The sequence below is a fragment of the Bufo bufo genome, chromosome 2 (assembly GCF_905171765.1).
Source record: "Bufo bufo chromosome 2, aBufBuf1.1, whole genome shotgun sequence".
Lineage (NCBI taxonomy): Eukaryota > Metazoa > Chordata > Amphibia > Anura > Bufonidae > Bufo > Bufo bufo.
In genome coordinates, this window is record NC_053390.1 from 684153643 (window position 1) to 684180918 (window position 27276).

At 45.2% G+C, this 27276-nt stretch overlaps 1 long non-coding RNA gene across 1 annotated transcript; it reads left to right on the top strand.

The window, feature by feature from the left end:
* The first annotated feature begins 10444 nt into the window (after window positions 1-10444).
* Window positions 10445-27067, top strand: LOC120991752. The gene is made up of 3 exons (XR_005776797.1): window positions 10445-10645; window positions 23200-23205; window positions 27058-27067. It is a non-coding gene; the product is annotated as an uncharacterized LOC120991752 (long non-coding RNA).
* The last annotated feature ends 209 nt before the right edge of the window (window positions 27068-27276 follow it).

The following is a 27276-nucleotide window of genomic DNA, read 5'->3' on the forward strand; positions in this document are numbered from 1 at the left end:
GAAGTAGACGAAGATCGTACCTGGTTAAGAAGGAAAGTGGTAGAATTGGAGGATAGATCGCGTAGGTATAATCTGCGATTAGTAGGGTTCCCAGAAGGGGCTGAACAGGATAACTCGCCAAAATTTATTCAGAAGTGGTTGGTAGAAAACTTGGGGCCAGATAACGATGCATCTTCCTTCTGTGTGGAAAGGGCCCATAGGATCCCCTTTAAAAAACCGCCTCCAGGTGCCCCTCCTAGGGCAATATTAGCTAAATTCGTCTGCTCAAAGGATCGGGATTGGGTCCTTAGACGCAAAAGAGAAGTACTAGAAACATACTTCAACAATAACCAGATATCAATATTCCCTGATTTCTCTCAAGAGACGCAAAGTAAAAGGAGGTCCTTCTATGATGTTAAGAAAAGATTGATTTCAGCTAAGATTAAGTATTCAATGTTATACCCCGCAAAATTAAGAGTGATAGACAATGATATTGTTCGCTTCTTTCCTACACATGAGGAGGTGGCACAATGGTTGGACTCTAGGGGTTTATGAAATACTATGAAGAGGAGGTGGTGAGGGAAGGTGGCGGGGGGGAGGTTTGGTGGAAGGTGAGAGGTTGATGGGTATTGTAAAATGCTCTGTCAATCATGCAGGGGGATTTAGGGAGGGATTGGCTGCCGTTCTCCGTTACGTGGTTATGCTTGCCTCTCCGCTGAGATTGTGGATGCCTTTACTCATACGATATGCTTGGTAACATTTTATGCTGGAATGTGAGAGGGTTGGGAGACAGAGTAAAGAGGACGGTGGTATTTGACCTTGTGACCCGTCATTTGCCGGCTATTGTGGCACTACTTGAGACCCACGCGACAGCAGATAGGATGTATACACTGAAAAGGAAATGGGCCTCTTTGGAGTACCACACTTGTTACTCTTCTTATGCAAGAGGTGTCAGTGTATACATTCATCGAGGGATAGAGTTCCAACCGCTAGATAGCTCCATCGATAAAGAGGGGCGATATATATTTCTTCATGGGCTTTGGAAAGGGTAGGAGGTGATATTGGCTTTTATATATATCCCCCCCTTCCCATTTAAATCAACGGTTCTATCACATTTAGCTCAATATATATCTACTAAAAATCAATGTGCCTTATTGGTGGCAGGTGACTTCAATACGGTACTGGACCCTGAGTTGGACCGGTTTTCTTCATTCTCTGGGCGCGGTCGCAGTGGGTCCCCCTTGACTGCTGTGTGCCAGGAGCTGGCGCTGGTCGATATCTGGCGACACCTCTATGGCAATAAAAAAACTTTCTCATGTTTTAGCCAGTCATACGGGTCTATGTCCCGTATTGACCTGGCATTTGCTAGCCGGGATCTATGCGGTCGCATCCTGAGAATGAGGTACGAGCCTCATGGAATCTCGGACCACTCTCCAGTCTTGATTTTGTTTGTGGAGGCTCCTACTTAAGGAAGAACCTTTAAACTGAACTCGCATTGGTTCGAGGTGATAGGGGAGCAATCCCGTGTAGATCAGGATATCCAGGAATTCTGGGGCTTCAACGTAGGCTCAACACATATCCATTATGTGTGGGACGCGTTGAAGGCCCATATTAGGGGTTTGTATTTTAATAAAATCCATAGATTTAGAACTGAAATGCGACGTAGGGAAAAACACTTGACGGATTCAATAAGGAGTTTGCGTGCCGCACTGATTAACCGTCATGAGGAGCAACTTATTAGCCAATTAAAGGAGGTCAATTCTCAGCTTAAGACACTTTTATATAAAAAAGCACAACATAAGCTCCTTTTTCAGAACCGTTTCTGCGAATCTGGTAAATCCGGAAGGTTCTTGGCTCGTTTGGTGGCCAACCAGAGAGAGGTTACCATTATAAAAGAAATCAGAAATTCTCAGGGAATTGGGGTGAGATCCGCAGAGGAGATTAGGGAGGAATTTGTGAAATACTACACTACCCTCTATAAATCTGAGTCTACGTTTAGACGTATCGACATGGATCAATACCTTCAACAATTGGCGCTCCCTCAGCTATCTATCCAGGAGAGAGGGATGCTGGACTCCCCCATCCTCTTGGAGGAACTCCAATCGACTCTCCCGTTCTTAAAGTATAGTTCATCTCCCGGCCCAGATGGATTGCCGTTTGAAACCTATAGGTATCATGCTAAATCTCTTCTGCCAATTTTACTCCAAGTCCTTAATGAATCCTGTGCACTTGACTCTTTACCACTATCATTTAGAGAGGCGGTGATTGTTCTGGTCTTGAAAAAGGAGAAGGACCCATGCGATGTGGGGTCATATAGACCCATATCGCTTTTAAATACGGACTACAAGATCTTTGCAAAAATCTTGGCTAATCGCTTGAAGCGGGTTATAGCCGGTCTGGTTCATCCTGACCAGACGGGCTTTATCCCGGGCCGCCAAATACAGACGAGCATATATAGGGTCTATCTGAATCTGTCTGTTGGGGGCAGTGTGGACCACTCCATCCTGTCATTAGATGCCGCAAAGGCGTTTGACAGGATGGAGTGGCCTTTTCTTTGGGCTACGATGTCTTGTTTTGGCCTTGGGAATTCATTTTTGGAAATGACCCAAATGCTAATATTCCCTGATTTCTCTCAAGAGACGCAAAGTAAAAGGAGGTCCTTCTATGATGTTAAGAAAAGATTGATTTCAGCTAAGATTAAGTATTCAATGTTATACCCCGCAAAATTAAGAGTGATAGACAATGATATTGTTCGCTTCTTTCCTACACATGAGGAGGTGGCACAATGGTTGCACTCTAGGGGTTTATGAAATACTATGAAGAGGAGGTGGTGAGGGAAGGTGGCGGGGGGGAGGTTTGGTGGAAGGTGAGAGGTTGATGGGTATTGTAAAATGCTCTGTCAATCATGCAGGGGGATTTAGGGAGGGATTGGCTGCCGTTCTCCGTTACGTGGTTATGCTTGCCTCTCCGCTGAGATTGTGGATGCCTTTACTCATACGATATGCTTGGTAACATTTTATGCTGGAATGTGAGAGGGTTGGGAGACAGAGTAAAGAGGACGGTGGTATTTGACCTTGTAACCCGTCATTTGCCGGCTATTGTGGCACTACTTGAGACCCACGCGACAGCAGATAGGATGTATACACTGAAAAGGAAATGGGCCTCTTTGGAGTACCACACTTGTTACTCTTCTTATGCAAGAGGTGTCAGTGTATATGGGCTTTATCCCGGGCCGCCAAATACAGACGAGCATATATAGGGTCTATCTGAATCTGTCTGTTGGGGGCAGTGTGGACCACTCCATCCTGTCATTAGATGCCGCAAAGGCGTTTGACAGGATGGAGTGGCCTTTTCTTTGGGCTACTATGTCTTGTTTTGGCCTTGGGAATTCATTTTTGGAAATGACCCAAATGCTATATGAACAGCCAGTCGCTTGTATTAATATCAACGGTGTGAGTTCATCTCCCGTTGAGATGTGGAGAGGGATGAGACAGGGTTGTCCCCTGTCTCCCCTCCTTTTCGCTCTTTTTATTGAACCGTTGGCTTGTCGGATCCGTTTGGAGAAGCGTATAGAAGGCTTCGGGGTGGCGGGAGTGAGCGATAAAATAAGTCTATATGCAGACGATGTGATTCTGTTCCTGGATCAGGGATGGAAAATCCTTCCATATGTCATAGAGGTAATAGAGAATTATGGTAAACTATCAGGTTATATGATCAACTGGACAAAGTCATCACTCCTCCCGCTGAACCGGAAAGCTGTAGATGTGGGGAGTCGAGTCCATGTCTTGACCCCTAATGATTCTTTGGATTATTTGGGGGTTAAGATCGGGGTCCCTATAGATAGGTTCTTTGAGCTCAATCTGGCCCCAGTGTTGAATAAAGTTAGGACCAAAGTTGGCGCTTGGCGGAAACTGACATTGGCACAGACAGATCGAATTGCATTGATTAAGATGATTATTCTTCCTATAGTCTTATTTCCGGTGTGTGCCTGCCCCATTTGGATTGATGATATCTTTTTCCACAAATTGGAGACTTTGATTAATGACCTAATCTGGGGCAGAAAGAGGGTGCGTATAAAGCAGAGATATCTATGGTTGTCGGAGGCAGATGGTGGGCTGTCACTACCTTTTTTTCAAGGTTATTTTTTTTGTGCACAGATCCAGCGTTGTTGTTATTGGAAAGAGAGTTTACTTTCACGATACCTGAATAAAGTCACTGACAGGTCAATAGAGAATGTTTTTGCATGTTTGGAAACTGGGATTATGGGAATGAGGAGGTCCTTGCTGATCCCTTGCTCACTACAGAGGGTATGGAACAGGCTGAAGGAGATCCTTAAAGTCTCCGGTCCGTTTGGCTTCACCCCTCTGTGGGGGAACGGGGGGCTGGAGGAGTTCCTAAAAATTACAGATTTTGGTTATTGGTTACGAAAGGGCATCTATACGGTGTCTCACCTTTTTTATTTAGGACGGTTTAAATCACTTTTGGAATTCGGTTTTAATCAACATTCACTACTAGATATATTTATGTATGCACGTTTGAAACATGTATTTGAAGCCTCTAGGAATAGGGGCCGTATTTTTCCACGAGAGAATATTTTTTTTGATTATTGTGACGCCCAGAAGGATGAGAAGGTGAAAATATCTAGACTATATACTAAACTCCGAATAGCACTGGCAACTGTAACGCCTTAAGCCCAAGCAAATGGGAGCAAGAGTTGAATTGCCCTCCTTTGCAGTGGTCTACTATCTATAGGAGCGTGAGGAAGGCGACAGTCTCCAGTGCACATAGACTAATTCAATTTAAGATCCTCCATAGGTTGTATTACACGCCCAAAATCCAAGGGAAATTCCCCCAAAATAGGGGTAGGGACTGTTGCTGCCCTAAATGTGGATATGTTAATGCGGACTATGTCCATTTGCTTTGGAGTTGCAGTAAGATAAGAAAATATTGGGATGAGGTTTTCTTTGCTGTACAAAAGGAATCCTCAATGAACTACAACCCGGGGATCTTGATAGTGATCTTTGGTCACTATGGCTCAGAAATGGAAGTCCCCCCCCAGATTAGACGGATTTGGATGAGAGGTTTGATGGTGGCGAAGGCTATATTGGTGAAGTACTGGGGCTCTGTCTCTCAGCCCTCCTCTAGGGAGTGGGAGCTTTACCTTCAACAAATTAAAATCTATGAGGATATTGAAAGGAAGCGGAGAGTGGCACGCAGGGCCACGTAGATATCTTTAATGTATGTATTGTCTGTTGTATTTGAATGAATTGAGGGGAACGACAGCCAATGGGGGGGGGGGGGTTATAAGGATATTTATGATTGTTATACTATATACATTGATCTGTTTTGAATTGGTCTATGTACTAATTGTATGTCTTTTTCAAAATAAAAATATAAAGAATTAAAAAAAAAAAAAAACACAGCTGTCTCTATAGTCAACTTTCCTGTTTGATTGCTAGAATTAGCAAAGTTGACGAATATGGAGCAAAAACGAAGATGGAGAATATTTCGTTATCTTCGTTTTGAGGAATATGACGAATACATTCGTCATATTCCTCATCTTCGCTAATTTTACCAAGCCAACCATAGTAAACCAGGTCTAAATTGAAATCGCAATGCAATTACTTCAAGTTATATTAATCGCATTGTGATTTCAACTTAGAGCTGTGTTTCTAATGGGTCTGCTTGCTAGAATTAACGAAGTTAACGAATATGGAATATAGCAGTGCTAAGTTGAAATCGCAATGCAATTACTTCAAGTTATATTAATCGCATTGCGATTTCAACTTAGAGCTGTGTTTCTAATGGGTCAGCTTGCTAGAATTAACAAAGTTAACGAATATGGAATATAGCAGTGCTAAGTTGAAATCGCAATGCAATTAATATAACTTGAAGTAATCGCATTGCGATTTCAACTTAGCACTGCTATATTCCATATTCGTTAACCTCATTAATTCTAGCAAGCTGTAATGCGATTACTTCGAGTTATATTAATCGCATTGCGATTTCAACTTAATTCTCACATCGACAGTACATTCTAGTATGAAGGTGTTCCCATGGTGATGGGGACGCTCCATGAGCACGGAAGTCGGCAGAAGCGGCAACGGGCACTGCAGCCAGGAAGCCAGGAATCCTCAGAACAGGTAAGAACTACTTTTGGGAAGTGGGAAAGAAAAAAAAAAAAAACAATAAAAAAAAAAGAATATTCAAAATAACGAATTTATAGCGCTATATTCGAAATATTCGTGAATTTGCGAAGTGCCGATATTCGCTAAAAAAATTCGCTATTCGAATATTCGCGCTCAACACTATTCATCATCTGGTTCCACAGGGCTCAATAAAGCTGTCATCAGTGACGTCCAAAGGATGTGAATGTGGCCAAAGGACGTCCACTTCTATTCCTTTCTGTAACTCTACCAGTCTCTCTGTTGCAACCTGCTGATGACACTCTAAGATCAGTGGCCACTTCCGTCCTCCCAATGGCGAGGTACTGTTGATAAATTGTTAGGTGCTGTCTTGGTCTCATGATGTCAAAATGTGAACAGCATGATAAGGACGACTGTTTAAACACCAATTCTAATTTAACCAGGAAATTTATTGGGCGATTTGTGGATCAAACACCTGTTGTGAATTTTGCCATTAAGGTCCTTGTTTAGAGAAGGTCACATTAAGTTGACCTGTAAAGGTTAGAGTGCATTTTAGGTTCATCCTGAAATTTCACCCACAAGCCAAATATCCCTAACTTTTTGTGAGTAGTGAATATATATATATATATATATATATATATATATATGCTGCATCTACCTATAGAAAGATTAATAATAGATGCAATATGTACACATATATAATATATACAGCAGTGTACTTATGTGAGAAACAAGCCTCAATTTATACCTCATACCTCACATTTCAGTGCTGTCCAGGAAGAGGTAGTGGGAGGGGCTATGAATATGTCATGGGGCCCAATTTTGATTTGTGTTATGGGTCCCAGTGACTTCTATGTACGCCCCTGAATTCTAATCCTACTTATAATGGTATCACCTCTGTGTATAGATAAGCATGTAGTGATCTGACAGACCAAGAAATAGCGCTTAGTGGCCAGTGCAAAAACTACAGGATTTTAGGGTTTTTGCTTAAATATAGATAGTGATATGGATAATTAAAAATAACATCACCAAAAATTCTTTATAGAAAACTTAAAAATGTGATATAAACAATAGATCATTTTCTGATTATACATTTCCTTTAAAGGGTTTCTGTCACTAGAATTAACCCTATTAAACTAGCTGACATTAGCGATGTGCTAATTTCAGCTGAACCTAACTAGTCTATTCCTACTTTTATCTATGCCCCCCTTACTCCAGAAATATAACTTTTATAAAATGCTAATTAGACTCTAGGAGGAGGGGGGGGCGCGTTGCCCCTGCTCTTAGAGGCTCCGTTCTCTCACCTCAGGCCATGCCCTTCTACACTAGATTGACAGGGCCATGCAGCGTTATTCTCCTACTGCCGGCCCTGTCTGCCATGTAAATCTCACGCCTGTGCCTTCCCATTCAGTAGTCGACGCAGTGAGTGAAGGGCGCTCGCAGACTGCCAGCTACCTCACTGCGCATGCGCCAAATACTGAAAGGCGCGATATTTCCCCAGCGCAGAGGGCCGGCAGTTGGAGGTAAAGGCTGCCTGGCCCTGTCTATCTAGTGCAGCAGGGGCGGCCAGAGGTGGGAGAACGAAGCCTCTAGGAGCAGGGGCAACGCTCCCCTGCACCTAGAGGCTAATTAGCATATCATAAAAGTTATATTTCTGGAGTAACAGGGGCATAGATAAAAGTAGAAATAGTCTAGTTAGGATTGCTAATGTCAGCTAGTTTATTAGGGTTAATTCTGGTGACAGAAACTCTTTAAGGAACTGAATTCAATATTTGGAAATAAAAGAGGGTGCATTGTTATTCTTAGATTATCCGGACACTGATTGCATTATCCCTATTTATATAGAGACATGCATACAGAATACCGTCCTTGATAAATAAACCATTTGCTGAGGGATGTAATGCTTAATATTTATTTTTCAGAAGCTACTGGAGGTGAGCTCAATTCTCATTGAATTAATTTCTCTCCTGTAGAGATAGGATTTATGAGCTTGTTCAGTTTAGAACAAACAACATAAAAACAACATTGCTGTAGCAATCGCCTGCTGTCCAATCATTGCAAGAGTTTGATCTTTATTTTTTCAAATATAGCATCCTTATTTGAATGTTTTTGTTATACATATATAATGTAATGTGAAATGTATACCTATATCTTAAATATAATTTAAAAATATTTGTGTATTATTTTCTAGGATTTCTACTTAATGTTATGCTTTCTAAAAAAAAAAAAAAATACATCAATTAATTTGATTTTAACTGCAAGGTAGATTGTGACAGTTCATCTCTCAATGCTCCCTTCTATAGAAAATACAATGCTTGCACTTTCCCAGATTCTGGCTCACCAGAGAGTAACTTTTAGACAATCCTTTTTTCAAAATGCATTTTAACAGATTTAAACTTATTTACTGAACCTTTCCAACTCAACATTTGATGCATTCATTCCAAAAGTTGCAAAAAGGACCAGGGACATTCTTTATGTATGGCAGAAAGGCATATTAGACATCAGTATAGAAAAAAGTTTTTTACAGTTAGTCAAGCTATGGAATGTCTTAGCCCAAGAAGTAATGGCAGATGCTATACTAAAATGGCTTTAAAGGGAACCTGTCATCTGCAAAACGCATATTAAACCGACCACAGTACCTTACAGTATCCCCCAGTGTGTTGCTAATCATGTTTTTCTTTCCTCTTTGTGTTTCTTCATACTTGTTAAAAATGCTGTTTTAATGTTAGTTGGCGCTGTCTCCAAGTCAGGCTTGAAGTCAAGGGGGCAGCGGCCTCCTTGCTTCAAGTAAAGCTAAGCCCGCCCCTTACCCCTCCTCTCTACAATTAGATGGACATGCTGCCGTGATCAGGCTCTTCTAGCGCATGCGCGGTACGCTGCCTGTTACAGCGTCACGGCCGGGCGCGCGCAATCAAACTGTCCGTCGCATCCACAGTCAGCAAAATGCAGGCGGGTAAGTGAGGATCGGGCTGTAACAGGCAGTGTACTGCACATGCGCTAGAAGAGCGTGATCCCGGCATCACGGCAGCATGTCCATCTAATTGTAGAGAGGAGGGGTAAGGGGCGGGCTTAGATTTATTTGAAGCAAGGAGGCGGCTGCCCCCTTGACTTCAAACCTGACTCGGAGACAGCGCCAACCAACATTAAAACAGCGTTTTTAACAAGTATGAAGAAACGCAAAGAGGAAAGAAAAACATGATTAGCAACACACTGGGGGATACTGTAAGGTACTGTGGTCGGTTTAATATCTGTTTTGCAGGTGACAGGTTCCCTTTAATTTAGCAATGAAAGCTACATCATTATCGATATAATAATAATTGATAACTGCCACTCAGCGGCTATACCTGGTATTAGGAAAAAACATAGGTCGATCCTGCACTTAATAAAACCAGGGTACTTTATTTGCTCAGAACATATGAAAAAATATTAAAAACACCCCAGCTTACATGTTTTGAGCAAATAGGCCATTACTCATAGCATAAAAAGTATAAAATAATAAAATATATATATATATATATATATATATATATATAGTTGAATAAAAATGGCGGCACTGGCTACAAGGGGAAAAATGCGGGTGCACGTCCCAAGGGGAATGGACTTCCTACCCCGATAAATGGATCCAGAAAAAAGAGCGGCACTCCGATGGATAAAAGCAAGTGAACCCTTTATTCACCCAGGTGGATGAATAAAGGGTTCACTTGCTTTTATCCATCGGAGTGCCGCTCTTTTTTCTAGATCTATATATATATATATATATATGCTAATAGGCAGTGTTGAGGGAAGTTTGGATTTAAATATATATGTATATATGCCCTTACATATATGCATGTATATTGGCCCTTTTGCATGGGCCGGTCCAGGTGGTATGGGTGTATACATGGAGATGTATGTATGCCCCCTTGTCAGCATACATCTCTATGTATAATATATCCATATGCAGGTGGGCTTATTACTGCCCATTTATGATATTGTGTATATGGACATGCATGTAGATGTGCCCCAAACATCTATATGGATGTATATACCTAAGTGCCCCCAGGTTGGGTAGTATGTATGTGTGTATATATATATATATATATATATATATATATATATATATATATATATATATTGATCAGCCTGGTTCGTTTATGACGTGGGAGTGTGTGATGTTATATAGCAGCTGGGGGCTTACAGCTTGTGCAGGAAGTCCTTTGTTTCAGCTCTAGCATTCCGTCACACGACCCCACGATGATGTCATCACCCTCCTGTTGAAGAAGGAGGAGGGGGCTGCTTTTGAGCTATAAAACCCAAAGCAGGGCAGAGGTGCAGTCTCTTGGAATCTGGACTACAATCAGAGACATATGGGATGGGAACAGCTCACTGAAGGAAGGGAGGCCACATGCGGCCACATGCTCCTGGAAATGGCTGAGTACCAACCATCCCCTAACCCCTGGCTGTTGACTTCATGTCTCAGCATTAATTCCGGATGAGCCTGTACCCTGGAAGCAGCCCAGTCACCCCCTGTATAACCCTTGGTTACCCTTATCCTCTCCTGCCCTGAGTCCCCCTATAATCCTAATATCCCCTGTGTTCCCCCAGGATTGTAGATCCCTCATATCCCCTGTTCCGTAATAACCCCTGGTTATTCCCCGTAGGGATAGTATATTGTCAGGATTAGGTGGGCTGCTGGTAAAGTGTATGCATGTGTATTATTACAATTGTAGTTAGATGTTCGGGAGGACTTGGGAATGTGTTAGTGTAGTTAGTACCGTAATAGTGTATTGTTACTTATATTGTTGTGTGCTGCTATAAATATATATATCTATTCCATTGATATAGATATATATAATTATAAGCAAATATTAGACTGTGACATATAGTGTGTGAATAAATCCCTGCAGAGCATTAACCTCTGCATTGCCCTGTCCCTGCAGAGTTCTGACCATTAACCTCTTCAATGCCTGATCCCTGCTACCACTGTCCTGATAACTCATAACCCTGTGTCCCTTGGCCTGCAGGTATTAACCCCTGCAGAGCCACCATTGTGTTTAACTCCTTGTACCCCATAGGGACAGTGATTAGTCAGGCGGGTGGGTTACTGATATTTGTGTGTATGCGAATGTATTATTGTATTGTATAGATAGTGTGTGGGGTGGAATATGGGATTGTGCTGTGTAGAGTAGTTAGGCTTGTATTGTGTTTATTGTAGTACCGTTTCTATACTGCGGGGTGTACTTCTATATGTATATATATTTATATCCATTGATCTATGAATATATATAGATATAGCGTATTGTTAGACTTGTATAATTGTATTGTGTAATAAATATTCCTTATTGTTCATAATACAGTGTATGGTGTTTTTACTAGTCGCCGCCCTAGTATAGTGATAGTAAGTCGCACGTAGTGTAGTTCAGTGTAGTGTATATGCAATCAGAGGTAATCAGTAGTGTTTATTGTTATATAAAGGCATAAATAGGCGGAGTTATCAATAGTTGGCTCCTCCTATTTATGAATATTAATTATCGATATTTGCATAAATATTGGTGATTAATATTCCCCCTTTACAGGCAGCACAGGAAAAAGAAGGCACAGAACATATGGAGTGGATTGGAGCAAGACACGCATAAATAATAAAATAAAGCTGTAATAGCAGACACTGAATATATAGCAGCATCAATATGAAACTAATAATGGTGATATGTGGGGAGGAAAGGAGAACATACGTAATATAGGAGGGAATATTTAATATAAATGGGATAAATCCGTTTTTAAGTTCATTCCAGAAGGGAACCTGAAGTAAGTATCCAATATGCCTCTCTGCGTAACATAGCCTTTCTCCAATCTCCCTTCCTCCTGGGTTGGTTATACCTTTCATTTACTTCACCAGTAAAGTGTGGGTATTGCTTTGATGACTGTTTATAAAGTGTACAGCTGCACCTGACAGGATTTTTTATGCTATTCAAATGTTCCCAAATGCAGGTCTTAAGATTATGGGTAGTGCACACATAAATAACATGGTGAGTATTACAATTGATCAAGGAACCAATATTATGGCGATAGTTATTAGCGGTAGAAACTATGGCTCGCCAGTGTGGCGGTTTATTATTAATACGGTTGCTAAGGGAAACATACATAGAAGGTGCAAGAATATTTCCCAAAGTGAATCCACGTTGGCTTCAAATCTGCAGCCATTGTTCATGAATGATTTAACATGGGGGTCATTTTCTAGAATGGGTAAATATTTTTTTAATAGGGTGACAATTTGGTTATATTCAAAAGAATAATTTGTTGAAGTGACCAACTAATTTTTTGTATTTTTTAATAATTATATTTATCACTATCTTTGCTATTTTATGGAGAATTTGGTTGAGATTTTTTTATTTTTATCAGTGGGGGAATGACCGTGGAGTACAATCTCCCTTTTTTAGTGAGTGCAAATTCTTTAGTATGTTAGAGAAACAAAACAGCGTAACCCCTAGGTTTTAAGAGGCAGACCATACATAATGGGTGTAACAAGGATGGTCTGTTTAAAGATACTCTCTCTTTTTTAGTGATGACACGTAGTGTGAATCCCTCTTCTAAGATGCAATCAATGGCCATAGTGAAGATTATATACTTGTTAAGCTATGAGTAAGAGCATGTTAGCCCGAAACATGTAAGCTGGAGTGTTTTTATAATATTTTTTCATGTTCTGAGCAAATAAAGTACCCTGTTTATTGAGTGTACCTGTGTTGGGTTGGCACTCCAGCTCTGATCCCGAGTACCGCCTCTGCATATTTCATTTTTCTCTTTTGTGTATATACCTGGTATTGCAGCTCAGACTTATCAGAGTATCACTCTTTCTAAAATAAAGTTGACGCTTCACTGTAATCAAATTAAAACTATACGCAATATTAGGTGAACTATGGCTAGATATCCTAGGCTGTAAATGTTTGAGTGAGAATGCAAGTGATCTGAGATTGCAATTTCTACAATTTATTTATTTTCAGTAAAGTATTAAAGAATATGTAATGCTTTAAATTTTCTACATATCCTATGCAATCCTAAATAGAGATGTCGCGAACATAAAATTTTCCGTTCGCGAACGGCGAACGCGAATTTCCGCAAATGTTCGCGAACGGGCTAACCGGGCGAACCGCAATAGACTTCAATAGGCAGGCTAATTTTAAAACCCACAGGGACTCTTTCTGGCCAAAATAGTGAATTAAAAGTTGTTTCAAGGGGGCTAACACCTGGACTGTGGCATGCCAGAGGGGGATCCATGGCAAAACTCCCATGGAAAATTACGTAGTTGACGCAGAGTCGGGTTTTAATCCATAAAGGGCATAAATCACCTAACATTCCTAAATTGTTTGGAATAACGTGCTTTAAAACATCAGGTATGATGTTGTATCAATCAGGTAGTGTAAGGGTTACGCCCGCTTCACGGGGAGAGACCAAACTATGACAGACCAAACTCCCCGTTTAACGCACCGCAAACAGTCCATTTGCACAACCACAAACTCCCCATTTGCACAAGGTTGGATACCAAGCTAGCCATGTCCCGTTCCTTGTCCTCACTGACGTCATTGAAGGTCTCTTCCTCCACCCAGCCACGTACAACACCAAGGGTCCCCGAAAGGTGACAACAAGCCCCCTGGGACGCCTGCAGTGGTTGGTCTTCCACCTCCTCAATGCCACCTTCCTCCTCTGACTCCTCTTCTTCAGACTCCTCTCTCTGCGTTGCCGCAGGTCCAGCAACCGACGAAGACAAGGCTGCTTCTGGTGGTGATGGTGACCACAACTCTTCCTCTTCATGCTCATCTACGGCCTGATCCAGCACTCTTCGCAGGGCATGCTCCAGAAAAAACGCATATGGGATGAGGTCGATGATGTTGCCTTGGGTTTGACTGACCAGGTTTGTCACCTCCGCAAAAGGATACATGAGCCTACAGCCATTGAGCATGAGCGTTCAGTAACGCGGACAAAAAATACCCAGCTCCGCAGAGGCTGTCCTCTTTTTTTTTTTTATTAAAAAAATCTGTTCTTACCAGTTTAATCTCTGTTTTGTCCCCTATCAGGGGCAAGTGTGGTGTATGGAATAGATTTTAGGAACCGGGAGATGGAAAAAGATGCTTGCTCGGTTCTCTTACTTCCAATTTGGGGCACGGCGCGTGCGCCGTGCAATGTACTGTACTACCCGATATGAGTGGTATGTTAAGTAGTACTATTCCTATCAGTTTAATCTCTGTTACGTCCCCTATCAGAAGCCGGTGTATTAAATAGATTTTAGGAACCGGAAGATGGAAAAAGATGCTTGGTTGGTCCTCTTACTTCCAATTTGGGGCACTGCGCGTATGCCGTGCAATGTACTGTGCTACCCAATATGGGTGGTATGTTAAGTAGTACTATTCCTATCAGTTTAATCTCTGTTACGTCCCCTATCAGAAGCCGGTGTATTAAATAGATTTTAGGAACCGGAAGATGGAAAAAGATGCTTGGTTGGTCCTCTTACTTCCAATTTGGGGCACTGCGCGTATGCCGTGCAATGTACTGTGCTACCCAATATGAGTGGTATGTTAAGTAGTACTATTCCTATCAGTTTAATCCCTATTACGTCCCCTATCAGGGGATGTGTATGGAATAGAGTTTAGACAACCACAAAGAGTTGTCAATAGTTGACACACTCATGACATAAATTTTATTCCTCTATGCGTCAATCTTGGTGTAGTGATGACTGTGCTCGTGCGCACGTTTGGGAGATTGCAGTCGATGGCGGTTTTTCAAAGCCTATGGTCGTGCTGAGGTAGTTAAGTGACCCAGAAAACAATGATTCTGCAGTGTGGGCCCATTGTTGGCCTAGTAGGCTTTAATGATCACGTTAGATGATCACAAAGAAAATTTATGTTTGTTCTATGCAAAATTATCCAGCCGATCGCTTTTGGTCTGTTCACAATGAAGCAACGGCCTTATCATCTGGGGTGTGCCAACATTGCCATTGCCAACACACTCATAGAGGTGATTGCTTCATTGTGATACGCAAGCCCCTTCACCACAACAAGGTAACGATCACGAAGGGGAATTGACACATGTATGTGCCTTTTTTTTTGTTTTGTTTTTGCAGCCACAGTGCAGCACCAGAGGCCAGAAAAAATAGGCATGTACACATGCCTGTAAAATCAGGTACTGTTGCAGCCGCTTGATGTTTTCCAGGCAGAAAGTAGTGCACTAAAACATTGCGGCTTGAACCCTAGTTGGTGGCAGATAAGTCACGCAAGTCATCCGGCATGCCCAAGGCATCTCATCAGGCCTTTTTTTGTCAAATGCATCCCCCGCTGTCAGTGCCTTCAGGATCCATGCCTCATTCATCTTAATAAAGGTGAGGTAATCTAGACTTTTTTGACCTAGGCGACTTCTCTTCTCAGTGACAATACCTCCTGCTGCGCTGAAGGTCCTTTCTGACAGGACACTTGAAGCGGGGCAGGCCAGAAGTTCTATCACAAATTGGGATAGCTCAGGCCACAGGTCAAGCCTGCACACCCAGTAGTCAAGGGGTTCATCGCTCCTCAGAGTGTCGATATCTGCAGTTAAGGCAAGGTAGTCTGCTACCTGTCGGTCGAGTCGTTCTCTGAGGGTGGACCCCGAAGGGGTGTGGCGATGCATAGGACTTAAAAAGTTCCGCATGTCCTCCATCAACTGTAAAGCGTCCAGTCCTTGCCGCCGTGGTCGTGGTGGGAGGAGGATTACTTTCACCTCTTCCCCTGTTAGATTCCCGTTGTGCTGTGATATCACCCTTATACGCTGTGTACAGCATGCTTTTTAACTTGTTTTGGAACTGCTGCATCCTTTCGAACTTCCGGTAATTCGGTAACATTTCAGCCACTTTCTGCTTATACCAGGGGTCTAGTAGCGTGGCCACCCAGTACAGGTCGTTCTCCTTCAGCCTTTTTATATGAGGGTCCCTCAAAAGGCATGACAGCAAGAAAGACCCCATTTACACAAGGTTGGATGCCGAGCTACTCATGTCCCGTTCCTCGTCCTCACTGATCTCATTGAAGGTCTGTTCTTCCCCCCAGCCACGTACAATACCACGGATACCAGATAGGTGACAACCAGCACCCTGGGATGCCTGCTGTGGTTGGTCTTCCTCCTCCTCAAATCCACATTCCTCCTCTGACTCCTCTTCCTCAGACTCCTCTTCCAGCGTTGCCGCAGGTCCAGCAAACGATGCTGATAAAGCTGTTTCTGGTGGTGATGGTGACCACAACTCTTCCTCTTCCTCTTCAAGCTCATATATGGCCTGATCCAGCACTCTTCGCAGGCCATGCTCCAGGAAGAAAACAAATGGGATGATGTCGCTGATGGTGCCTTCGGTGCGACTGACTAGGTTTGTCACCTCCTCAAAAGGACACATGAGCCTACAGGCATTGCGCATGAGCATCCAGTAACGTGGCAAAAAAATAGCCAGCTCCGCAGAGGCTGTCCTAGCAGCCCAGTCATACAAATACTCATTGATGGCTTTTTCTTGTTGGAGCAGGCGGTCGAACATTAGGAGTGTTGAATTCCAACGTGTTGGGCTGTCGCAAATCAAGCGCCTCACTGGCATGTTGTTTCGCCACTGAATATTGGAAAAGTGCGCCATGGCCGTGTAGGAACGCCTGAAATGGCCACACACCTTCCTGGCCTGCTTGAGGACGTCCTGTAAGCCTGGGTACTTATGCACAAAGCGTTGTACGATCAGATTCAACACATGTGCCATGCACAGCACATGTGTCAACTTGCCCAAATTCAATGCCGCCAACAAATTGCTTTCGTTGTCACACACCACTTTGCCGATCTCCAGTTGCTGTGCAGTCAGCCACTGATCCACCTGTGCGTTCAGGGAGGACAGGAGTGCTGGTCCGGTGTGATTCTCTGCTTTCAGGCAAGTCAACCACAAGACGGCGTGACACTGTCGTATACGGGATGTGGAATAGCCCCTGGGGAGCTGGGGGGGTGCAGTTGATGTGGAGCAAGACGCAGCAGCAGAAGAGGACTCAGCCAAGAAGGTTAGCGAAGAGGATGGAGTAGGAGGAGTAGAGGAGGTGGCAGCAGGCCTGCCTGCAAGTCGTGGCGGTGTCACCAACTCCTCTGCAGAGCCACGCATTCCATGCTTGGCAGCCGTCAGCAGGTTTACCCAATGCGCAGTGTACGTGATATACCTGCCCTGACCGTGCTTTGCAGACCAGGTATCAGTGGTCAGATGGAGCCTTGCCACAACACTGTGTGCCAGACATGCCATGACTTCCTTTTCCACAATAGAGTACAGGTTGGGGATTGCCTTTTGTGGAAAAAAAATTCGGCCGGGTACCTTCCACTGCGGTGTCCCAATAGCTACAAATTTTTTGAAGGCCTCAGACTCCACCAGCTTGTATGGTAAAAGCTGGCAGGCTAAGAGTTCCGACAAGCCAGCTGTCAGACGCCGGGCAAGGGGGTGACTCTGTGACATTGGCTTCTTACGCTCAAACATTTCCTTGACAGACACCTGACTGTGGGCAGATGAGCAGGATTTGCTGAAGGTGAGAGGTGGAGTGACGGATGGTTGAGAGGGGGCAAGGAGGACAGCAGTGGTTGACGTGGCTGAAGATGCTGGACCAGGAGGAGGATGGTGGCTTTGAGTTTGTGTGCTGCTTGTACTCATCATGTGTTGATCCCATAGGCGTTTGTGATATGAGATCATGTGCCTTCGCAAAGCAGTTGTACCTAGGTGGGTGTTGGACTTCCCACGACTCAGTTTCTTTTGGCATAGGTTGCCAATGGCATCGCTGTTATCAGAGACAGACACACAAAAAAAAGCCACACTGCTGAGCTTTGCAATGACGGCATTCTGGTGGTGGCAAAGGCATGCGTTGATTGACGTGCTGTCTGGCTTACCCTGGGTGCCGATACAAGCTGTCTGACTGTGCCACTAGCTCCTTGCGACGACCTCCCCCTGCTTCCAACTCGTCTCCTCCTCCTCTCTGTCTCCCCATCTGAACTTTCCCCCTGTTCTTCTTCTCTTCGAGCGAGCACCCACGTGACATCCACGGACACATCGTCATCATCAACCGCTTCACTTGTGTCTGACAACTCAGCAAAGGAAGCAGCAGCAGGTACAACATCATCATCATCACACCGTACGTCCATGTGTGTAATGCTGCCTGACTGAGACATATCCCTGTTTCTACATCCTCTGACCATAATGGTTGCGCATCACTCATTTCTTCCAACTGATGTGTAAATAACTGCTCTGACAGATCAAGTGAAGCAGCTGTGGTGCTAGTGTTGGTGGTGGCGGCAGGCGGGCGAGTGGTAACTTGAGAGGTGCCCGAAGCTGAGCTGGAGGAGGATGGTGCGTCAAGGTTCCGAGCGGAAGCTGTAGAAGATTGGGTGTCCTGTGTTAGCCAGTCAACTATGTTTTCAGAACTTTTTGAGTTCAGGGTACGTGGCCTCTGAACACTGGGCATTATTCTAGGGCCAAAGGAAATCACAGCACCACGACCACGACGGCCCCTGTGGGATGGCCTTCCTCTGCCTGTCATTTTTTTTCCGATTAGTTGTTCTATGCGTGCAAGCTACTGTGACACCAGATATGAGTGGTGGCATTGGGCACTGGCAGTAGTGGGCACAGTACACACTGTGGGCCTGACACAAACGCTTGCAGGCAACTGCAATTATATTACAATGAAAATATTTTTATTTTTTTTAAATGCAAGCTACTGTGACACCAGATATGAGTGGTGCAACTGGGCACTGGCAGTAGTGGGCACAGTACACGCTGTGGGCCTGACACACACGCATGCAGGCAACTGCAATCATATTACAGTGAATTTTTTTTTTTTTTTTAATGCAAGCTACTGTGACACCAGATATGAGTGGTGCAACTGGGCACTGGCAGTAGTGGGCACAGTCCACGCTGTGGGACTGACACACACACTTGCAGGTAACTGCAATTATATTACAGTGAAAAAATTGTTTTACTGTTTTAAATGCAAGCTACTGTGACATTAGATATGAGTGGTGGTACTGGGCACTGGCAGTAGTGGGCATAGTACATGCTGTGGGCCTGACACATGTTTGCAGGCAACTGCAATTATATTACAGTGATTTTTTTTTTTTACTGTTTTAAATGCAAGCTACTGTGACACCAGATATGAGTGGTGCAACTGGGCACTGGCAGTAGTGGGCACAGTACACGCTGTGGGCCTGACACACGCCTGCAGTCAACTGCAATTATATTACAGTAAAAAAATTGTTTTACTGTTTTAAATGCAAGCTACTGTGACACCAAATATGAGTGGTGGCACTGGGCACTGGCAGTAGTGGGCACAGTACACGCTGTGGGCATGACACATGCTTGTAGGCAACTGCAATTATATTACAGTAAAAAAATGTTTTACTGTTTTAAATGCAAGCTACTGGGACACCAGATATGAATGGTGGCACTGGACTCTGGCAGTAGTGGGCACAGTACACGCTGTGGGCCTGACACACACGCTTGCAGGCAACTGCAATTAGATTACAGAGGGAAAAAAAACATTCTGATGTACTAGCCCTAAAAAGGGCTTTTTGGGGTGCTGTCAGGACGCTGTCCTTACAGCAGATCAGATGAGTCTTTGAGGACTGGAGTGGACACAGAACACTGGACTAGCTAACGATTTCCTTATTAAATCAGCAGCAGCTGCATTGTCCCTGCTCTCACTAACACTGCAGCTTCCGAATGAATCTAAGATGGATGTTGTCCTTGCTTTTTGATAGGAGGTGGGAGGGTCTGGGAGGGAGGGTATGCTGCTGATTGGCTGGAATGTGTCTGCTGACTGTGAGGTACTGGGTCAAAGTTTGCTCAATGATGACGTATAGCGGGCGGTCCGAACATCGCATATGTTTGCCCGCCGCGGCGAACGCGAACAAGCGATGTTCCCAGGGAACTGATCGCCGGCTAATAATTCGGGACATCTCTAATCCTAAATACTAGAGATGAGTGAACTGCTTGAAGTTCACTTCATGTCCGATTTGGCTCATTCATTTTAAAAAAAGTGATGTTTTGCACACTGGAGGAGGAAAACGTCCATTTGTCACAACTAGGAATGAGTGAAAACTTTGGTTTAATGGTGTACGGAGATCTAGGATCCGAAGCTCGCTTCACTCATCCCTAGTTGTGACAAACGTATGCAGTTTTCCTCCTCCAGTGTACAAAATATCATTTTTGTTAAAATGAATGAGGCATGGATCTGTGAGGATTTTACTCTTTTAAAAAATTTGATTCACCGATTCGCCAAATTTTTGGGGAATATTTTGGTTCAATCAGAATAAATTTGCGTAAAAAAACTGCTATTTCCTGGCTGCAGAGAGCCTTTATAGTGGTGTAGAACACTATGCTTGCAGTAACACGCATAGGGAGTCTGCTTTGATAGTGAAATAATACTGTGAGTCCGTATGACATGCAGATGACAGGCATCGCACTTAGAATCACTGCACACTTCATTTATTTGGGCAGTCACGGGGCCAAAACTGAGCACATAACTCAAGTATGAACTCAGCCTTACAGGTTGATGTTCGCACCAAGAAGTAGCGCACTCCTTTACACCATCATCAGCTGATTCCACATAGATGTCTACAGAACCTGTTCTATTAAATGCTTATACAAGTAGAGCCCCCCGACAGAGTGCAGAGGGTGTCAGCAGTAAGTGTATGTGGACGTCACTGATAAATTTGCCCTTCCTCTGATCCGTCAGAACAATAACCCACAAAAAACGGATCCTGTCTGCGGAGCATCCGCCTTCACTCAATCAGCATTTGGTCAGTAATCCATCAGTATTGCTAATGCCCAAAAAAACAGAAGTGGATCCAAAACTGAGATGACACGTGAACGGAATATTTGCAAGTCTTCTGTCTTTTGTACCTACTCCAGCTTTTGGCTACCAAACCACAAGCCAATTCTGATGGGACCATATAGGCCTTACAGTTGCTACACAGAGAGGATCTGATTTTACCTTCCTTCTGACAGATCAGAGGAAGGGTCAAAAAAATGATGATGTGAGCCAAACCAAAAAGGCTAAATAGTGGCCCAGCAATGAAGTAGGGAGGGTGGGAACAGCATGAGAAGACCACAAAGTGGCCCTATGACATTGTGGTGAGGTGAAAGCAGCATGAGGAGACCACAGAGTGGTGCAATGACAGAGTGTGTAGGTGGTTGCAGCATAAGACGACCACCGAGTGGCAAGGTGACATAGTGTGGAGGTGGCGGCAGCATCAGGAGAACACAGAGTGGCAAGGTGACATAGTGTGGAGGTGGCAGCCGCATGAGGAGACCACAGAGTGGCAGAAATGACAGAGTCTGGAGGTGCCGGCAGCATCAGGAGGCCACAGAGTGGCACAATGACAGAGTGTGTAGGTGGTGTCAGCATAAGACGACCAAAGAGTGGCAAGGTGACATAGTGTGGAGGTGGCGGCAGCATCAGTAGAACACAGAGTGGCAAGAAGACATAGTGTGGAGGTGGCAGCATCATGAGGAGATCACAAAGTGGCCCATTGACAGAGTCTGGAGGTGGCAGCAGCATGAGGAGGCCACAGAGTGGCAAGGTGACATAGTGTGGATGTGGCGGCAGCATCAGGAGGCCACAGAGTGGCACAATGACAGAGTATGGAGGTGGCAGCAGCTTTAGGAAGCCACAGAGTGGCAAGGTGACATAGTGTGGAGGTGGCAGCAGCATGAGGTTACCTCAGAGTGGCCCAATGACATAGTGTGGAGGTAGCAGCAGCATCAGGAGGCCATAAAGTGGCAAGGTGACATAGAGCGGAGGTAGGAGCAGCATGAGGAGGCCACAGAGTGGCAAGGTGACATAGTTTGGAGGTGGCGGCAGCATCAGGAGGCCACATAGTGGCACAATGACAGAGTGTGGAGGTGGCAGCAGCATAAGGAGGCCACATAGTGGCAAGGTGACATAGTGTGGAGGGGGAAGCAGCATTAAGAGACCACAGAGTGGCCCAATTACAGAGTCTGGAGATGGCGGCAGCATCAGGAAGCCACAGAGTGGCCCAATGACAGAGTCTGTAGGTAGCCGCAGCATCAGGAGGCCACAGAGTGGCAAGGTAAAATAGTTTGGAGGTGGCAGCAGCATCAGGAGGCCACAGAGTGGCACAATGACAGAGTGTGGATGTGGCGGCAGCATTAGGAGACCACAGAGTGGCACAATGACACAGTGTTTAGGAGGTGGCAGCATGAGAAGACCACAGAGCGCAAGATGACATAGAGTGGAGGTAGGAGCAGCATCTGGAGACCACAGAGTGGCAAGGTGACAGAGTGTGAAGGTGGGTGGCAATACCAGTACCCGCTGAAAATGGTGGGTGAAAGAAGGAGCACTTGGCATCAGATGTTTGGCATCAGGCGGGTGATAGCATCAGAATAGTAGCTAGGTAGCTAGAAGAAACCAGTCTCTTTTGTCAAAGTGTTGATGTGGCACCATAGACGATCTAGTCTGATGCATCAGGAGTCAGTGGGTGGAAATCCTGGCTGATCCACGCCTGATTCATCTTGGCAAAGATCAGTCTCTCCACATTTTTGGTTAACAGGCGAGTTCTTCTTGGGGTAAGTATGCTTCCCCCCCCCCCCCCGCACTAAACACCCGCTCCGATGCCACACTACTGGCTGGGCAGGACAGCTTTTTCAGGGAAAACTCTGCCAGTTGCGGCCACAAATCCAGTTTGGCTGCCCAGTAGTCCTGCGTATCTTCAAGGTTGGCTGGCAGGGTGCATTCCAAGCATGCCACAACTAGAGATGTCCCGAACTATTCGCCGGCGAACAGTTCCCGGCAAACATCGCTTGTTCGCGTTCGCCGCGGCGGGCGAACATATGCGATGTTCGGTCTGCCCCCTATACGTCATCATTGAGCAAACTTTGATCCTGTACCTCAGTCAGCAGACACATTCCAGCCAATCAGCAGCATACCCTCCCTCCCAGACCCTCCCACCTCCTATCAAAAAGCAAGGACAACATCCATCTTAGATTCATTCTGAAGCTGCAGTGTTAGTGAGAGCAGGGACAGTGCTGCTGCTGCTGATTTAATAGGGAAATTGTTAGCTAGGCCAGTGTTCTGTGTCCACTCCAGTCCTCAAAGACTCATCTGATCTGCTGTAATGACAGCGTCCTGACAGCACCACAAAAAGACCTTTTTAGGGCTAGTACATCAGTCTGCTTTTTTTTCATATTTATTTTTTCTTTGTAATATAATTGCAGTTGCCTGCCAGCGTGTGTCAGGCCCACAGAGTGTACTGTGCCCACTAATGCCAGTGTCCACCACTCATATCTGGTGGCACAGTAGCTTGCATTTAAAACAGTAAAACAATTTTTTCCTCTGTAATATAATTGCAGTTGCCTGCCAGTGTGTGTCAGGCCCACACAGTGTACTGTGCCCATTGCCCACCACCATATCGGGTGGCACAGTACCTTGCACGCATAGTACCACTAATCTAAAAAAAAATGACAGGCAGAGGCAGGCCACCCCACAGGGGCCGTCGTGGTCGTGGTGCTGTGATTTCCTTTGGCCCTAGAATAATGCCCAGTGTTCAGAGGCCACGTACCGTGAACTCGAAAAGTTCTGAAGACATAGTTGACTGGCTAACACAGGACACCCAATCTTCTACAGCTTCCGCTCGGAACCTTGACGCACCATCCTTCTCCAGCTCAGCTTCGGCCACCTCTCAAGTTACCACTCGCCCGCCTGCCGCCACCACCAACACTAGCACCACAGCTGCTTCACTTGATCTGTCAGAGGAGTTATTTACACATCAGTTGGAAGAAATGAGTGATGCGCAACCATTATTGCCAGAGGATGTAGATAACAGGGATATGTCTCAGTCGGGCAGCATTACACACATGGACGTACGGTGTGATGATGATGATGATGTTGTACCCGCTGCTGCTTCCTTTGCTGAGTTGTCAGATACAAGTGAAGCGGTTGATGATGACGATGTGTCCGTGGATGTCACGTGGGTGCCTGCTCGAAGAGAAGAAGAATAGGGGGAAAGTTCAGATGGGGAGACAGAGAGAAGAAGGAGACGAGTTGGAAGCAGGGGGAGGTCATTGCAAGGAGCTAGTGGCACAGTCAGACAGCATGTATCGGCACCCGGGGTAAGCCAGACAGCACGCCAATCAACGCATGCTGTTGCCACCACCATAATGCCGTCATTGCAAAGCTCAGCAGTGTGGCATTTTTTGTGTGTGTCTGCCTCTGATAACAGCGATGCCATTTGCAACCTGTGCCAAAAGAAACTGAGTCGTGGGAAGTCCAACAACCACCTAGGTACAACTGCTTTGTGAAGGCACATGATCTCACATCACAAACGCCTATGGGATCAACACATGATGAGTACAAGCAGCACACAAACTCAAAGCCACCATCCTCCTCCTGGTCCAGCATCTTCAGCCACGTCAACCACTGCTGTCCTCCTTGCCCCCTCTCAACCATCTGCCACTCCGCCTCTCACCTTCAGCAGTTCCTGCTCATCTGCCCACAGTCAGGTGTCTGTCAAGGAAATGTTTGAGCGTAAGAAGCCAATGTCACAGAGTCACCCCCTTGCCCGGCGTCTGACCGCTGGCTTGTCGGAACTCTTAGCCCACCAGCTTTTACCATACAGGCTGGTGGAGTCTGAGGACTTTTAAAAAATTTGTATCTATTGGGACACCGCAGTGGAAGGTACCCGGCCGAATTTTTTTTCCACAAAAGGCAATCGCCAACCTGTACTCTATTGTGAAAAAGGAAGTCATGGCATGTCTGGCACACAGTGTTGGGGCAAGGCTCCATCTGACCACTGATACCTGGTCTGCAAAGCACGGTCAGGGCAGGTATATCACCTATACTGCGCATTGGGTAAACCTGCTGGCAGCTGCCAAGCATGGAATGCGTGGCTCTGAAGTGGAGTTGGTGACACCGCCACGACTTGCAGGCCGGCCTGCTGCCACCTCCTCTACTCCTCCTACTCCATCCTCTTTGCTAACCTCCTCTACTGAGTCCTCTTCTGCTGCTGTGTCTTGCTCCACATCAACTGCACCCCCCAGCTCCCCAGGGGCTATTCCACATCCCAGATACGACAGTGTCACGCCGTCTTGGGGTTGACTTGCCTGAAAGCAGAGAGTCACACCGGACCAGCACTCCTGTCCGGCCTGAATGCACAGGTGGATCAGTGGCTGACTCCGCACCAACTGGAGATCGGCAAAGTGGTGTGTGACAACGGAAGCAATTTGTTGGCGGCATTGAATTTGGGCAAGTTGACACATCTGCTGTGCATGGCACATGTGTTGAATCTGATCGTACAACACTTTGTGCATAAGTACCCAGGCTTACAGGACGTCCTCAAGCAGGCCAGGAAGGTGTGTGGCCATTTCAGGCGTTCCTACACGGCCATGGAGCACTTTTCCGATATTCAGCGGCAAAACAACATGCCAGTTAGGCGCTTGATTTGCGATAGCCCGACACGTTGGAATTCAACACTCCTAATGTTCGACCGCCTGCTCCATGGCCTGCGAAGAGTGCTGGATCACCGAAAAAAATGTTATCGAATTACCGGAAGTCGGAAAGGATGCAGCAGTTCCAAAAAAAGTTAAAAAGTATGCTTTACACAGTGTATAAGGGTGATGTCACAGCACAACGGGAATCTAACAGGGGAAGAGGTGAAAGTAATCCTCCTCCTACCACGACCACGCCGGAAAGGACAGGACGCTTTACAGACTTGATGTTGATGGAGGACATGCAGAGCTTTTTAAGTCCTACGCATCGCCACAGCCCTTCGGGGTCCACCCTCAGAGAACGACTCGACCGACAGGTAGCAGACTACCTCGCCTTAACTGCAGATATCGACACTCTGAGGAGCGATGAACCCCTTGACTACTGGGTGTGCAGGCTTGACCTGTGGCCTGAGCTATCCCAATTTGCGATAGAACTTCTGGCCTGCCTCGCTTCAAATGTCCTGTCAGAAAGGACCTTCAGCGCAGCAGGAGGTATTGTCACTAAGAAGAGAAGTCGCCTAGGTCAAAAAAGTCTAGATTACCTCACCTTTATTAAGATGAATGAGGCATGGATCCCGAAGGGACTGACAGTGGGGGATGCATTTGACTAAAAAAGGCCTGATGAGATGCCTTGGGCTAAAAATGGTCCACACGCTGCTGTATTTAATCTCTGCATGCCGGATGACTTGCGTGACTTCTCCGCCACCAACTAGGGTTCAAGTCGCAATGTTTTAGTGCACTTTCTGCCTGGAAAACATCAAATTTTCCGACCGCTGCTACAATACCTAATTTTTCAGGCATGTGTACATGCCTAATTTTTCTGGCCTCTGGTGCTGCACTGTGGCTGCAAAAACAAAACAAAAAAAAGGCACATACATGTGTCAATTCCCCTTCGTGATCGTTACCTTGTTGTGGTGAAGGGGCTTGCGTATCACAATCACCTCTATGAGTGTGTTGACAATTACAATGTTGGCACACCCCAGATGATAAGGTCGTTGCTTCATTGTGAACAGACCAAAAGCGATCGGCTGAATAATTTTGCTTAGAAAAAACATAAATTTTCTTTGTGATCATCTAAGGTGATCATTAAAGCCTACTAGGCCAACAATGGGCCCACACTGCAGAATCATTGTTTTCTGGGTCACTTAACTGTCACTGAACTACCTCAGCACGACCATAGGCTTTGAGAAACCGCCATCGCCTGCAATCTCCCAAACGTGCGCATGAGCACAGTCATCAGTACACCAAGATTGACGCATAGAGGGAAAAAAAAAATTATGTCATGAGTGTGTCAACTATTGACAACTCTTTGCGGTTGTCTAAACTCTATTCGATACACGTCCCCTCATAGTGGACGTAACAGGGATTAAACTGATAAGAATAGAACTACTTAACACACCACTCATATAGGGTGGCACAGTACATTGCACGGCGCACGCGCAGTGCCCCAAATTGGAAGTAAGAGGACCAACCAAGCATCTTTTTCCATCTTCCGGTTCCTAAAATCTATTCCATACACTGGCCCCTGATAGGGGACGTAACAGGGATTAAACTGATAGGAATAGTACTACTTAACATACCACTCATATAGGGTAGCACAGTACAATTGCACGGCGCATGGGCAGTGCCCCAAATTGGAAGTAAGAGGACCGAGCAAGCATC